Raw genomic sequence first — 14,171 nt, 5'->3', positions numbered from 1 at the left:
AGATGGTACTGAAGAGAAGAGGGAAGCCCAGTGGATCTCGGTTTTTCTCATCTGTAAAATGGGGTCTAAAGTCCCCTTCCAGATCTAGCTCCAATGACCCTATGACTATAATTTGTTCAGTGGTTTTTCAGTTGTGTCTGACTCTCCGTGACCCCATTTTGGTGTTTTCTTGGCAAAGATACTGTATTAGTTTGTTATTTCCTTCTCCAGCTCATTTGACAGATGAGGAAACTGAGGCACACAGGGTTTAAGTGACTTGCCTAGGGTCACATAGCTAGTAGGTGTCTGAAGTCAGATTTGAACTCAGATGAGTCTTCCTGACATTCTGTGCACTATGGCGCCACCTAGCTGCCCTATGACTATAAACGGGAATTAATCTTGTTCTTGAAGAGATTGAAGGGATGCGGACTGTTTGCCCCCTTAGCCTCCTGACTTAGCATCTTCCTTTGCTACCAGGAGGTTCCCCTATTGGAATTGAGTTCTTCACACTTTGCTATGAAGTCACTTCATACTGTTCTGTCTCCAAAGGGACCTCTAAAAGAGAACCCCTGAAGCCCCTTCCCTAGTGAAAGCCAGGAACACTCTCCTGGTCAAAGACCATGGCAGCAGCATCGCGACATCAAAGCCTCAGGACACCCAGCCAGACACTGTTCTAGGGAGTCAGGGGTCAGTGCTAAGGAGATCAGTGCCAGAGGGTTGGGGGTAAGAACTGTGCAATCAAGGGTCAGTACCATAGGGGTCAGGGCTATGGGTCAAGGGTCAGAGCCACAGGGGTCAGGGCTATGAGGTTCCATGTCGATGGCCACCTGTCAGCCTCCCTCCCCGGTGACAATTTATCCACCCTCCCCATACCCCCCAGGGAGCCAGGAATGCAGCGTCTGCTGGGCTTCGTGTTTGCTTCCTGTGTGCCTGCTTCCTCCTCCAGGTGGACTCAGATTTTATGAACCGTTCCTCAGGGCCTTAATTCAATGCCAATTAATCAAAAGGCTCCCAGAACCAGTGCCCAGGCCCTGTTCCTGGTGACTTGTCTTCAGGGAAGCTCTGTGGAGGTGGTGGGTGGGGGGAGGGTTTAGGCTTTACAGAGCAGAGCTCAAGGGGTACAGGCGAGGGAAAGCAGCAGCAATTTTAGGTCAATACACAGAAAACAACACCAGGATGGAACCCCTAATGCTCTCATCTTACAAGCCTGGCCCCCCCCAACCCGACCTCCAAGAGGAAACCTTGAAAGGCCATCTCTTCCATGCCCCTGCCTCTACAGAGGGCCGTTGCCTAGTCCAAACCAGGCAGATAAAGAGGTACAAGGTATAGGTATAGGTAAAGTATAGGTACAGGTTTAGTGAGATAGAGATAGAGTAGAGGTAGATAGGATATAGATATAGGTGTGGGTGTGGATATAGGTTATAGGTATAAGCTATAGCTAGATAGAGAGATAGAGACAGACAGAGATAGAGATAGATGATATAGATATAAATGTAGGTATAGATATGTATCTAGATATGTATAGAGACAGATGTAGGTGTGAGTGTGGGTATAGGTATAGGTATAGGTATAGACATAGATCTAGGTCTAGGTATAAGTCTAGGTATGGAGATAGAGATAGAGATAGAGATAGAGATAGAGATAGAGATAGAGACAGAGATATATAGATATCACTTCTCTGACCACATTCTGCCAATGTTTAACCTCAATAACCCCCACACCCCTTAGTCCCAGGCCATAGAGCAAAATGGAACCGGGTCCAGGGTCCAGAAGGGATCTCAGACTATGAGAGCCTCCCTGACCTATATCATAGACATTCAAGCTGGGGGTAGGGGGACAAGGGAGGGGGGAGGAGGGGAGGAGTATGTCAATCACATCTAGCATAGCCCCATCTTTTCACAGATGAGGAAACTGAGGCTCAAGTTCACGTAGTTTGGTAAGCAGCAGAAGCAGATCTGGAACGCTGTTCTCCTCACTGATGGCCCAGTGTTCCCTTCACTGACACTTAAGTTCTCTGCTTCACTGAAGGACATTCCAGACCTCGCTCCTGTCCTCCATTCTAACCACCAAGGGGAGGGGATGAGGGAGCTAGGGACTTCTCCTGCCAACCTCAGATGGAGAGGCTGGCAACCTCTGGCCCCTGTGCCCACTCCAGTCCTTACATTGAGCTACGACTCCCATTCTCTCTAGGCCTTGGGCACCAACCCTTCTTCCAGACAGATACAATGTAGTTTTTCCCCCTTCTCCTCCCAGTTAGGGCAAGCTTCTAGGAAGACAGGGAAGGGAGGTCAGAGGGGAAATTGACTGGGTTTGGAATCAGACAACCTGGGTTCCAATGCTAGGGCTGCTATTTACTGATTAATTACAGATAATATTAATGTTAACTGATTATGTTATTATTAATCATGTTAATTAATTCTGTTACTATTCATGTATTATATATTATTTTATACATATTACCTCATTTCAGCCCGAAGATAACACTGTAGGGCAATATAACATATATTATTATTATTATTCCCATTTTAGAGATGAGCAAACTGAGGCGCAAACGCTTAGGTGACTGCTAGTGAATGTCAAGGCAGGGATTACAATACAAAGTCTTCCTAACTACAAGTCTCAGCCTTCTATCCACTGTGCTTTGCTCCCTCATCTAAATCTATGATCCTTTGGGGTGGGGTTAGTGGAATGAAGCATTACAATGGAAAAGCGCAAACCAGAAGCCCGGAGTCCTTTTTCTGGTTGTGTCAATACCTTCCTCACAACACCAGACAAGTCACTCCTCCTCTTAAGGTCTCAGTTTCTTTACCTGTAAAATGAAGGGACTGAATGAAATGATCCCTAATATCTCCTTCCACCTCTAACCTTCTGTGATTCATCTTACTCTGTGAGATTAGTGCAGGGGTTTCTAAACCTTTCGGGTGTTCTGCTGCCCCGCTCAGGCCCTGCTGCCCCAGCCCCCATGTAGCTGGCCCTGGACCTCCTAGAGAGTAGCTTCGTTACATTGCCCCCAAACATTCCCGGAGGAGCGGGCTGGGGCTCAGCTGTCCCCAGGAACAAGAAGGAGGAAGGGAGTGGGAGGTGCCCAGGAGATGACCAAGAATGCACCAACCTAGAGAGGAGATAATGTCCCAGGGTTTCCTCTAGGACTTCCTTCCTATACAAACTCCTCTACTAAACGGGAGCATTGGCACATCCCCTCCTTTTCCTGAGGTCCACGGTCCTTGAGCCTCCCCATCCATCGATAAGTTTCCAAAGCAGATCCGGTGAAAAGTTTCCCTCCCCATCAACTCTGAGAGTTAGAGGGTAAGGGGGCTATGAGTCAGAAGAGGGAAGTAAGATAAGTAGGATAAGGTGATAAGGATCACCCTACTCCTGGCTCCTCCTCTCTGCTGGAGCACAAAATAGCTCCTTATTTGCCTTCATCCACAACAGGACCAGGGAGGGAGGACCAGAGCAGCATGTAGGGGAGGTCCTGGGGGTGGGGGATGGAAACTGAGGAGGAAGAGATCCCGACTTCAGGAATCAAGAGAGTCCATGAGTCATAGATTCTTTTTGGGCCTCTATTTTCTTTATCTGTGGAATGGGAAAACAGTTTTCAAAATATTATAGGGATGGGGCAGCTAGGTGGCACAGTGGATAGAGCACCAGCCTGGAGTCAGGAGGACCTGAGTTCAAATCTGACCTTAGATACTTGACACTTGACACTTACTAGCTGTGTGACCTTGGGCAAGTCACTTAACCCTCATTGCCCAACCAAAAAAACAAACAAACAAAAAATATTAGAGGGACTTTGAAAACTCTCTTCAGTTCCCTAGAATGTGTTTGAAAATAAGACTCCTGGGGCAGCTAGGTGGCGCAGTGGATAAAGCATCAGCCCTGGATTCAGGAGGACCTGAATTCAAATCCGGACTCAGACCCTTGACACTTACTAGCTGTGTGACCCTGGGCAAGTCACTTAACCCTCATTGCCCCACAAAAAGAAAAAAAAAAGAAAAGAAGACTCCCTCAGAGAAAGTTAAGGGAAGAAAAAGGCATGTGTGTATGCATATATGTGTAAATAGATATATATACACACATATATGCATGTGTGTGTCTCAGTGCTATGTGTCCAGTATTGAAAGGATTGCAGGTCTGAGTTTCCTGTCTTCAGTCATAGACACAGATTATGATGATCTCATTCATTTAATCAACACCGAGCACAGACAATGTGCCAGGTGCTAGGATACAAAGACAGTCTTTGCCCTCAGTGGTGTTTATATTTTGTCCTGTGAGAAATACGAGTGTATACTTAGGTGAGAACAATCCTGAATCCATACAGAATGAATGCCAAGCACCCTCAAGGGAAAGGGAACAAAAACTGGGAAGAGACTCAATGGCCTCTTGTTGATGGTGAACCAATGTTTGAAGGAAGTCAGGGATTCTTAGAAGCTGAGATGAAGGTGCAGTACTGTCAGGTATGGGCGTGAGTGTTGTTTAGTCATTTCAGTTGTGTCTGACTCTTTGTGATTCCATTTAGGGTTTTCTTGGAGTGGTTTGACATTTTCTGCTTCAGCTCATTTTTACAGATAAGGAAACTGAGGCAAACAGGATTAAGTGACTTGCCCAGGGTCACACAGCTAGTAAGTGTCTGAGGTTGGATTTGAACTCAGGTCTTCCTGACTCAGGGCCCAGAGTTTTATCCACAGAGCCACCTAGGGGCCCCAGTATGGGGAATGGGCTGTGCAAATACTAAAACTAAAAACAAACAGGCCCATTTGGCTGGAAGAAAGAGTGTTGTGAGGAGGAAAACTAATGTAAAATCAGTCTGGAAAGATAGATTGAGCTAGCTGGTGACAGGTTTTTTAAATGTTTAGGCTAAGGAATTTATATTTTATTCTAGAGGCAATAGGGAGCCACTGAAGCTTGTTGACCTTTGTGGTAGTGTAGAGTTCCCACACACGCTTTCAGAATATCAATTTGGCATCTCTGTGGATGATGGATTAGAGAGGTAAGAGACTGGAGCAGGGAGTCCTAACCTTTGTGTGTGTCATGGACTCCTATGGCAGTCTGGTGAAGCCTAGGGACCACTTCTCAGAAGAATGCTTTTAAATGCATAAAATAAAATACACAGGATTACAAAGGAAACTAATTATAGAGAAATACAGTTATCAAAGGCAGCTGACACAATGGATAGAACACTGGGCCTGATGTCAAGTAAGACTTGAATTTGAATCCAGCCTCAGACTCATAGTAGCTGTGTGATCCCATGGAAGTCATTTAATCCCTGTTTGCCCTTGGAAGCAGTGAGGTGGCTCAGTGGATAGAGCTCTGAGCCTGGAGTCAGGAGACTTGAGTTTGAATCCAGCCTCAGATAATCTGTCATTTAACCTCTGTTTGCCTCATGCACTGAAGAAGGAAATGGCAAAACCACTTCAGTATCTTTGCCAAGAAAACACCATACAGGGGCAGCTAGGTGGCGTAGTGGATTAGAGCACCGGCCCTGGAATCCGGAGTACCTGAGTTCAAATCTGTTCTCAGACACTTAACACTAGCTGTGTGACCCTGCGGCAAGTCACTTAACCCCAATGCCTCACTAAAAAAAAAGAAAAGGAAAACACCATACAGAGTCACAAAGAGTCAGACAAGACTGTCCACCCACAACAATTATCAAAACACTTTTTTTGTTTGTTTTTTTGTTTTTGCAGGCAATGGGGGTTATATGACTTGCCAGGGTCACACAGGCTGCTAGTAAGTGTCAAGTGTCTGAGGCCGGATTTGAACTCAGGTACGCCTGAATCCAGGGCCGCGTGCTTTATCCACTGCACCCACCCAGCTGCCCCCAAAACACTTTTAAAAATACAAGTTACCTACCCCAGGTTAAGAGCCCTGAATTAAAGAAAGGGAGTCCAGTTGGAGGTTGTTGGCAATGGTCAGGCAAGAGTTGACAAGACATGACCCAAGATGTCAGCCTTGTAAAGAGAGAGAACAGTGATGCTTGGGAAAAGGTAATGTGGATGTGGAATTGACAAGGCTCTGGCAGCTGATCAAAGTGAAACAACTATGATCTCTGAGATACCTCTGAAATGGAAGGACACAGCAGTGATCATGACCAATGAAAAAGGAAGGAAGAAATGGACTTCCCTTATTCCACTAGAAAATGCTGCAGACACTATCAGATGCCATCCATAGTTTACATAACTGCTTTTTTTCCTTGCTACAAGGGAAACCTTACTGAGTAGGACAGGTGGGAACTAGGGGCATATACGACTGACTATAGTGTTAAAACAAATAGGCATCAATAAAACATTTTTTAAATAAAAAAGGAACAATAATGCAAGTCAATATAATTAAGTATACTGTTAATAAATAAGCAAGCCCTAGAGTCAGAGGATCTGGATTCAAATCCTGACTGTGTGACCTTGGGTAATATCACTTAACCTCTCTGGGCCTCAGTTTCTTTGCTTGTAAAATGAGGCAGTTGGTCTGGATGGATTCTAAGGTGACTTTCCAACCCTGAAACTATGATCTTATGATTCCCAACTATATACAATGAATCCCCAGATAGCAGGGATCAAAACTGGATACAAACAGCAGGCATCACTAGCTGTGTGACCCTGGGCAAGTCACTTAACCCTCATTGCCCCAACAAAAACAAACAGTAGGCATCAACATGTGCAAGCTAATTGATCAATACGTATATCAAATCAATTATAATACCTAGCATTTATATAGTGATTTGCAAAGTATTAACATGTTTTCTCATGTGAGCCTTACAATAACCCTGGAAGGTAGATGTTATTATTATTTTCCATCTTACAGTTGAGGAAACTGAGGCAGACAGAGATTAAGTTACACAGCTGGTAAGTAAATGGAACATGATTTGAACTCTGATCTTCAGTATTCCAAGTCTAATACTCTACCCACTCCACTACCTATAAATTTTGGGGCAGCTAGGTGGTGGTGCAATAGAGCAATGACCCTGACATTGAGAGGACCAGGGTTCAAATCTCACCTCAGACATTACTAGCTGTGTGACCCTGGGCAAGTCACTTAACCCCAATTGCCTTAAACATGCAGGGTCACCTCCAGTCGTCCTGATAACATACAGACCCAGATGGCTCCTAAAGAGAAAGTGAGACTCATGACTTGGCACAGCCCTTCCTCACTTAAATCCAATTCAGTGCAAATCATGACATCTGTCATGGTTCTCTTTGAGAACAAAGGACAAACAACAACAACAACAACAAACCTATAAGTTCCATAAGCAATACTTCAAAAACACACACACACACACACACACACACACACACACACACACACGCCTAGTTTGGGAATCTAGACTTCTGATTCCCATCCTAAGTTCCACTAGAAACTTATACAGTAAAAGCTCAATAAGCTAAGTGAGACTATGTACCTCAGATTTCCCAGTTTCTGCCATATGAGAAGATCAAATATGCTTAAGATTTTCAGGGATGTCCAGAGTGTTCCAGATTTAATTCAATATTTATTAAGTGCCTACTATGTATGAGAGACAACCAGGTGGCTCAGTGGATAGGGCCACTGGGCTTGGAGTCAGCAAGACCTGAGTTCAAATTCCACCTCAGATACTACCTAGCTGTGTGACGCTGGGTAAGTCACTTAACTTCTCAGTGCCCCCAGGAAAACCTCAAAGATAGGGGTTCTTAACCTTTTGTGGGTGATGGACTCTTTTGGCAATCTGGTGAAACCTATGGAGCCTTGATCAGAATAATCTTTTTAAAACAAAATAAACTACATCAATTACAAAGGAAACAAATTAACATTGAAAGGATAGTTATCAAAATATTTTGAAAATAAGTTCATGGGCCCTGGCTCAAAGTTTCCCATCTGCAATTAGTTGAAGGAGTGTCTGACACCATTGAAATAACAGGCCTGGACACCACCAAAGATGAAAATGACACAGCCCTTTGTCCTCAAAGGAATTTTATACTCTACTGGAAGAAACAATGTGGCATCTTCTCTGTAACTGAATGGTCTCACACAGTTAGCCTGGAGGCATTGAGAGATCATGAGATGTGATACAGCTCCCATTCCCAAAGATGGCATGCATCAGAGGCAAGTCTTGAATTCAAGTCTTCCAGACACTGAAGGTAGTTCTCTATCCATTACACTACACTGCCTCTCTAGGGACCAAAAGACAAAAAATAAGCAATCTCTAACTACAAGGAGTTTACATTTTATTCTATCTCGGATATGTAGAAAAGAAAGTAGAATGTGATGGGGGCATGAAGAAATTGGAAGGAAGGAAACAAGCATTTATTAAGCACCTGGTATGTACCAGGTACTATGGCTAATGAACAGCTTTAGAAATATTATCTCAGGGGCAGCTAGGTGGCGCAGTGGATAAAGCACCGGCCCTGGATTCAGGAGTACCTAAGTTCAAATCCGGCCTCAGACACTTGACACTTACTAGCTGTGTGACCCTGGGCAAGTCACTTAACCCCCATTGCCCTGAAAAAAACAAAAACAAACAAAAAAAGAAATATTATCTCATTTGATTCCCTGAGAGTCAGGTACTATTATTATCATCCACATTTTACAAATGAGGAAACTGAGGTAAGCAGAGGGTGACTTGCCCAGGTTCATACAGCTAGTAAGTAAGTATCTGAGGCTGGATTTGAATTCAGATCTTCTTGATTCCAGGCCCAGAGCTTTGACCACTGTACCACTCAACTGCAAGAAAGAACACTTTCAGTTTGGGGTGGGTAGGGGAGGTGGGTATAGCAAGGATGAATCAGGGAAGGCTTCACAGGAGTGGCAATCTAAGATAAGCCTTGAAGAAAGAGAAGGATTTTGACAAAGAAGAGGAAGGAGGGGGTGAATGTATTCTAAGCATTAAGGACTCCCCGTGCCAATGCATGGGGCCAAGGATATCTTGGGGATGAAGCAATACATCCACCCCAGAGAAAGATGAGATCTGAATGGGCCAGGGTGGGAGCCTGATGTCCTCCCACCACTGTAGACGTGGCTATGGAGGCCACCGAGAGGAGCTGGTCAGGCAGAAGTGGGGAGGGGAAGGAGCAAGAGAGAAGGTGGCCAGGCAAGGGGCCGGGAGGCTCCAGCACAGCGTTATAAATCAAACGCGACTCAATTAGAGCCTGTGAAAGGTTGTGCACACCCAGCAGAAAACGGCCGCTCCTGGCTCCCCGCCAGCTCCCTGTGGGGGGGGGGGAGGGAGGGGAAAGGGGGGAGAGAGACTGAGAGTCTGTGTGTGAGAGAGAAAGTGTGTGTGTGTGTGTGTGTGAGAGAGAGAGAGAGAGAGAGAGAGAGAGAGAGAGAGAGAGAGAGAGAGAGAGGAGAGAGGTAGATAAAGAAAATCAGAGACACAGAAAGAGAAGGGAAGGAAAAGGGGAGGGGGGAATAGAGAGAAAGAGAGAAGAAGAGAGAGTAGGGAGAAGGAGGAGAGAAAGGGAGGGGAGAGGGAGGGGAGAGGGAGGAGAGAGAGAAAGAGAGAGAGAAAGAGAGAGAGAGAGAGAGAGAGAGAGAGAGAGAGAGAGAGAGAGAGAGAGGAATGGACAGAGGGAGAGAGAAAGAGAGAGAGGAAGGAAGGGAGAGAGAGAGAAGCCAAAGACAGAGTTAAATGGCAGTGGAAGCAGCCTATGGCCCTCACCCCTCTATGCTGAGGGGCAAAAGGGAACGGAGGGGGAGAAGGAGCTGATGCTGGGAGAAGAAAGGAGGGAGAACTGGAATGAGGGGAGAAGGAATACGGGGGTGGGGAGCTCCCAAGGCCTAGGACTTCTGCTCTGGTTTCAGGTTAGGAGATAAACCACATTCCACACACAAACTGAAGGAAGTACCACATACCCGCCCCCCCCCAAGAAAAAACTGGGATAGGTCACACATAGTCTCCTCATGGTCTAAGAGGATGGACTGAGACTTGGGCTGGAAAGAGAAGCTCTAGGGTCTGAGGCAGACTGAGAATCTGACTCCCCCTCAACCACCCTCTTCAGTACCTCCCCTTCCAAGCCCTGGTGACTGATGAAGAGCAGTCTATGAGAAGATGCTGCCCAAAGGTTTGGCCTTGTTACAGGAAACCCTGTAGACAGAACAAGAAAGGACTGTCAGACTGGGAATGCTAGGGTACGGACCCTCCACCCCCACCCAAGGCCAAGGAGATCCATCCCCTAGGAGGTTGAGCCATAGGGTGGGTATCAGGGGCTCAGGCCAGAGAACAGGGTCCCCTGAGCAGAGCTGTTCCCCCAGGCATATGCCCCATTACCTGCTCTCACATTTGAAAGGTGGAGCAGAGCTTGGGCTTGTGGGGGCTGGGCAAAGGGTCTGGGCTGTATCCGAGCTGACAGGTGGTGCTGTCCCAGCTCTATCCACATCCCAGGGCACACCCCCCCTTCCCTGCCCAGCCAGCCGGCCAAGGCTGGACTTGGAGACAAAAGGACCCTCAGTAAAGACAGACAAAGCATTCTTCATATCTGGATAATCAGATCGGCACCAGCTGCCCGCTATCCAACGCAGCCTGTCTCTCCTTGGCAACGGCAGCTCCAGCTCTGTGGGCAGGCATGGCTCCGGGCACCCCTCTCCCGCCTGTCCATCCACTCCTGAGTACCAGAAAAATGTTGGATGGGAAAAATTTCCTCTCAGGCTCAATTATTCTTCTTTCCCATTAATTGATCCGGTTCCTGGATGGACAGGGACAATGACATCAGAAGTGGCCACTTTGATTTCCTCGGTTTTCCCGATCTGTACAATGGGAATTGCCACCTAGAAATGTTGGCAGGGTCTGTGCATGGAATTCAGGCTGTGCATAGAATTTAGAGTGACACAGACCTTAGAACCTGCCCTAGAGGGATTCTCAATCTAGTTATACATTTACCCATGGTGGTCAGTCACTCCCCTGTAGGGGAAAGGGGAACAGGGAAAAGAATCACCAAGTTGAGCTCAATGAACCTTCAAGGCTAAACAGTGGAAACACAAATATGTCTACCCCATGCCTCCAAACTAACTACTGGGAAAGCTCTAAGATGTCTATGAGGGATAAAGGGAAATTAGGAGGGCATCCTCTATCTCTGACTAGCTAAAGGACATCCACATTTAGATTTACCAGACCCCTCAAGCTTGGCAGATCCAAAGCTAAGCTCAGCTTTTGCTCAACTTCCCACACTGGCTACTCCCTGTCTCCATCAATGTGACCCCAAAACCAGGAGTGTGCCATTAAATTCATAGATGTGCTAGAGCCAGCTCTGCTCTTGAGTCAATGGTTAATTTTTAAAATCTTAATAGTATTTTATTTTTCCAGTTACATGTAAAGATAGTTTTCAACATTCATTTTTATAAGATTTTGAGCTCCAAATTTTTCTCCTTTTCTCCTCCCTTCCCACTCCACTCCCCAATGGTTAAATTTTCAATTCGAGTATTTATGCCTTAGAAGTCAAATCAGCAAACACTACAATAAGACCTCGATTTATTGTTTGGTTGATTGTCAAGACTTAAAAAAGTAATCCATGGCCTACTTCTTCCTTCCCAAAAAGTACCTTGTATTTATCTGATATTTATTTTGAAGGTACTTATACAAGGCCCACTGACGTCAAAGGGCTTATTAGGGAGGAACACAAAAAAGGCTTCAAACAAACACTATAAAGCTCCATATATATATATATCAGAATCTTGATTATTCAGTCATTTCAGTAGTATCCAACTCTTTGTGACCCCTTTTGAGGTTTTCTTGGTAGAGACACTGGAGTAGTTTGCCATTTCCTTCTCCAAATCGTTTTTGGTTTTTTGGTTTGGTTTTTTGGGTGGTTTTTTTTTTGTTTTTTTTTTTTAGTGAGGCAGTTGGGGTTAAGTGACTTGCCCAGGGTCACACAACTAAGTGTTAAGTGTCTGAGGCCAGATTTGAACTCAGGTACTCCTGACTCCAGGGCCAGTGCTCTATCCACTGCACAACCTAGCTGCCCCTCCAATCATTTTATAAATGAGGAACTGAGGCAAACAGGGTCACACAGCTAGTAAGTGTCTGAGGTCAGATTTGAACTCAGGAAGAGGAGTCTTCCTGACTCAAGATCCAGCACTCTATCCACTGCACAACCTAGCTGCCCCTAACATTTCAGAATATATGCTATGTATATGGTAAATTATGGTCATTGAATCATATACAACATCAGATTGCTTACTGTCTCAGGGAGAGGAGAAGGGAGGAAGAGAGGGAGAAAATTCAGAACTCAAAATTTTCTAAAAGTGAATGTTAAAAATTGATTTTACATGTAATTGGAAATAATATTTTTTAAGATTATGGTTACATGAATTCAGATGGAATAGAGGAGAGAAAGAAACCCCCTTTGGGTTCAAGTCCTGTCATTTAGCTTCCCTGATAGAATGTAAGTTTCCCAAGGGCAGGAGCAATTTTATTATTGTTCTCATACACTGTCACTTATATATATATATATATATATATATATATATATATATATATATATATATATATATATATATACCATACTTAACACATGATTGATTGATTGAGTCCAAACCTCCCATTTTGTAGAAAACACCAAGGTCCAGAGAAGGGAAGGGCCTTGCCCAGGGTCACATAGTGAGTCACTGGTCCAGTAAGAACCAGAACACAAGGCTTCTGAAGACCAGTCCAAGGCTTTTTCTTCAACATGATATAGCAAGACATGTATAACCTATATCTGATTGCTTACTGTCTCAGGGAGAGGGTTGGGGAGAGAGGGAAGGAAGGATAGAATTTGGAACTCAAAATTTTTTTTAAATGTTAATTGTTTTAACATGTAATGGGGGGAGAAATAAAATATATACTTTTTTTAAAAATGAAGGTTTCTGGGGGCAGCTAGGTGGCTCAGTGGATAGAGCACTGGCCCTGGATTCAGGAAGACCTGAGTTCAAATCCGACCTTGGACACTTGACACTTACTAGCTGTGTGACCCTGGGTAAATCACTTAACCCCGATTGCCCCACAAAACAAACAAAACAAACAAACAAAAAGGTTTCAATTCATGTTCAAACAGAAAAAAATCACAACCATGATATAGCAAGGCAAAAATAAAGAAAGAAATAAGATTTGGGAATTCCATAGCAAAGTTGCCCTGTAAATGTACTTAAGACATTTCCCTCTGTGTGTGAATACTTTGACTCCCTAATTAGAGCGTAAACCCCAGTAAGGTGGAAGGATGCTGAGGATGATAACAGTTCACATTTTTCTAAAATTTACAAAGTATTTTTATCCCTGTTTTTATGGGCAGAGAAACTAAGTGGCTTGTCCATATTGGACAAAGGGCTCTGGCCTTCCCAACAATGTCTCCTCTACAACTTGGCACATGGTATGTGACCCAAAATGCTCACTGACTTACAGAGGAGAAAGAAGTTAGGATTATCTAGGCAGATGAAGAGAAGGCTCAGGGAAGATTTCGGTCAGGAGAAGAAGAAACAGGCCTACCTTGTGATCTGACTGGATGAGGCTAGATGGTAAGAACTTTTCTGGTAAAATCTGGTAAGTCCAAGAAAGGATAGCCAAGACCTTTGGGGAATCTCCTTTCCCTAGCCTCTCCCCGATCACCAAGAATAAGAGACAGATCACCAGGTTAGGTTGGAGGCAACTTGGTATACTGGAAAGAGACCAGGATATGGAGTGAGAAGACCTGGCTTTGAGACCCAGCTCTGCTACTTGCTACTTGTGTGACTATGGGCAAATGACTTACTTCTCTGGGGCTCGTGTCTAAAAGGAGGAGGATTAGATGACCTCGAGGTCCCTTACAGCTCTAAAGCCCTATCCTTTGGACATTGAAGCCAGGATAGGTTGGGTCAGATTCCAGCAAGAGAGAACTTAGCCTGGGTCCTATCCCAAGCTCTACTTGGGTTGTAACATTGCAAGGGCATCCTGGTTAGGGAGGTGAGGAATTCAGGAAGAGGGGAGAATGGGAAGGAGGGGCAATGTGGGGATCTAAGACATCTCTAACAGGCCAAAGGACACAACCAGAATGATAATGCCACATGAAGAGCCTCTGAGGTGACCTTTAACCTCCTTCATCTGGAATCTCCTGCAAGGCCCAACATCTGGAACTGTTTCTGGATGGGAAGAGCATGAGTTCCTTCAGGATACCAGTGGAGGGAGGTGGAGATATGGGGAAGGCTGCAGCACATGCATCTCCCCTTTTGATATCGTGTCCTGGGGAAAGGTCATGCCCTTTGATAGGGTCAGA

This window comes from Dromiciops gliroides, chromosome 2 (assembly GCF_019393635.1).
Source record: "Dromiciops gliroides isolate mDroGli1 chromosome 2, mDroGli1.pri, whole genome shotgun sequence".
Taxonomy (NCBI): Eukaryota; Metazoa; Chordata; class Mammalia; order Microbiotheria; family Microbiotheriidae; genus Dromiciops; species Dromiciops gliroides.
Note: the sequence above shows the minus strand (reverse complement) of the source record.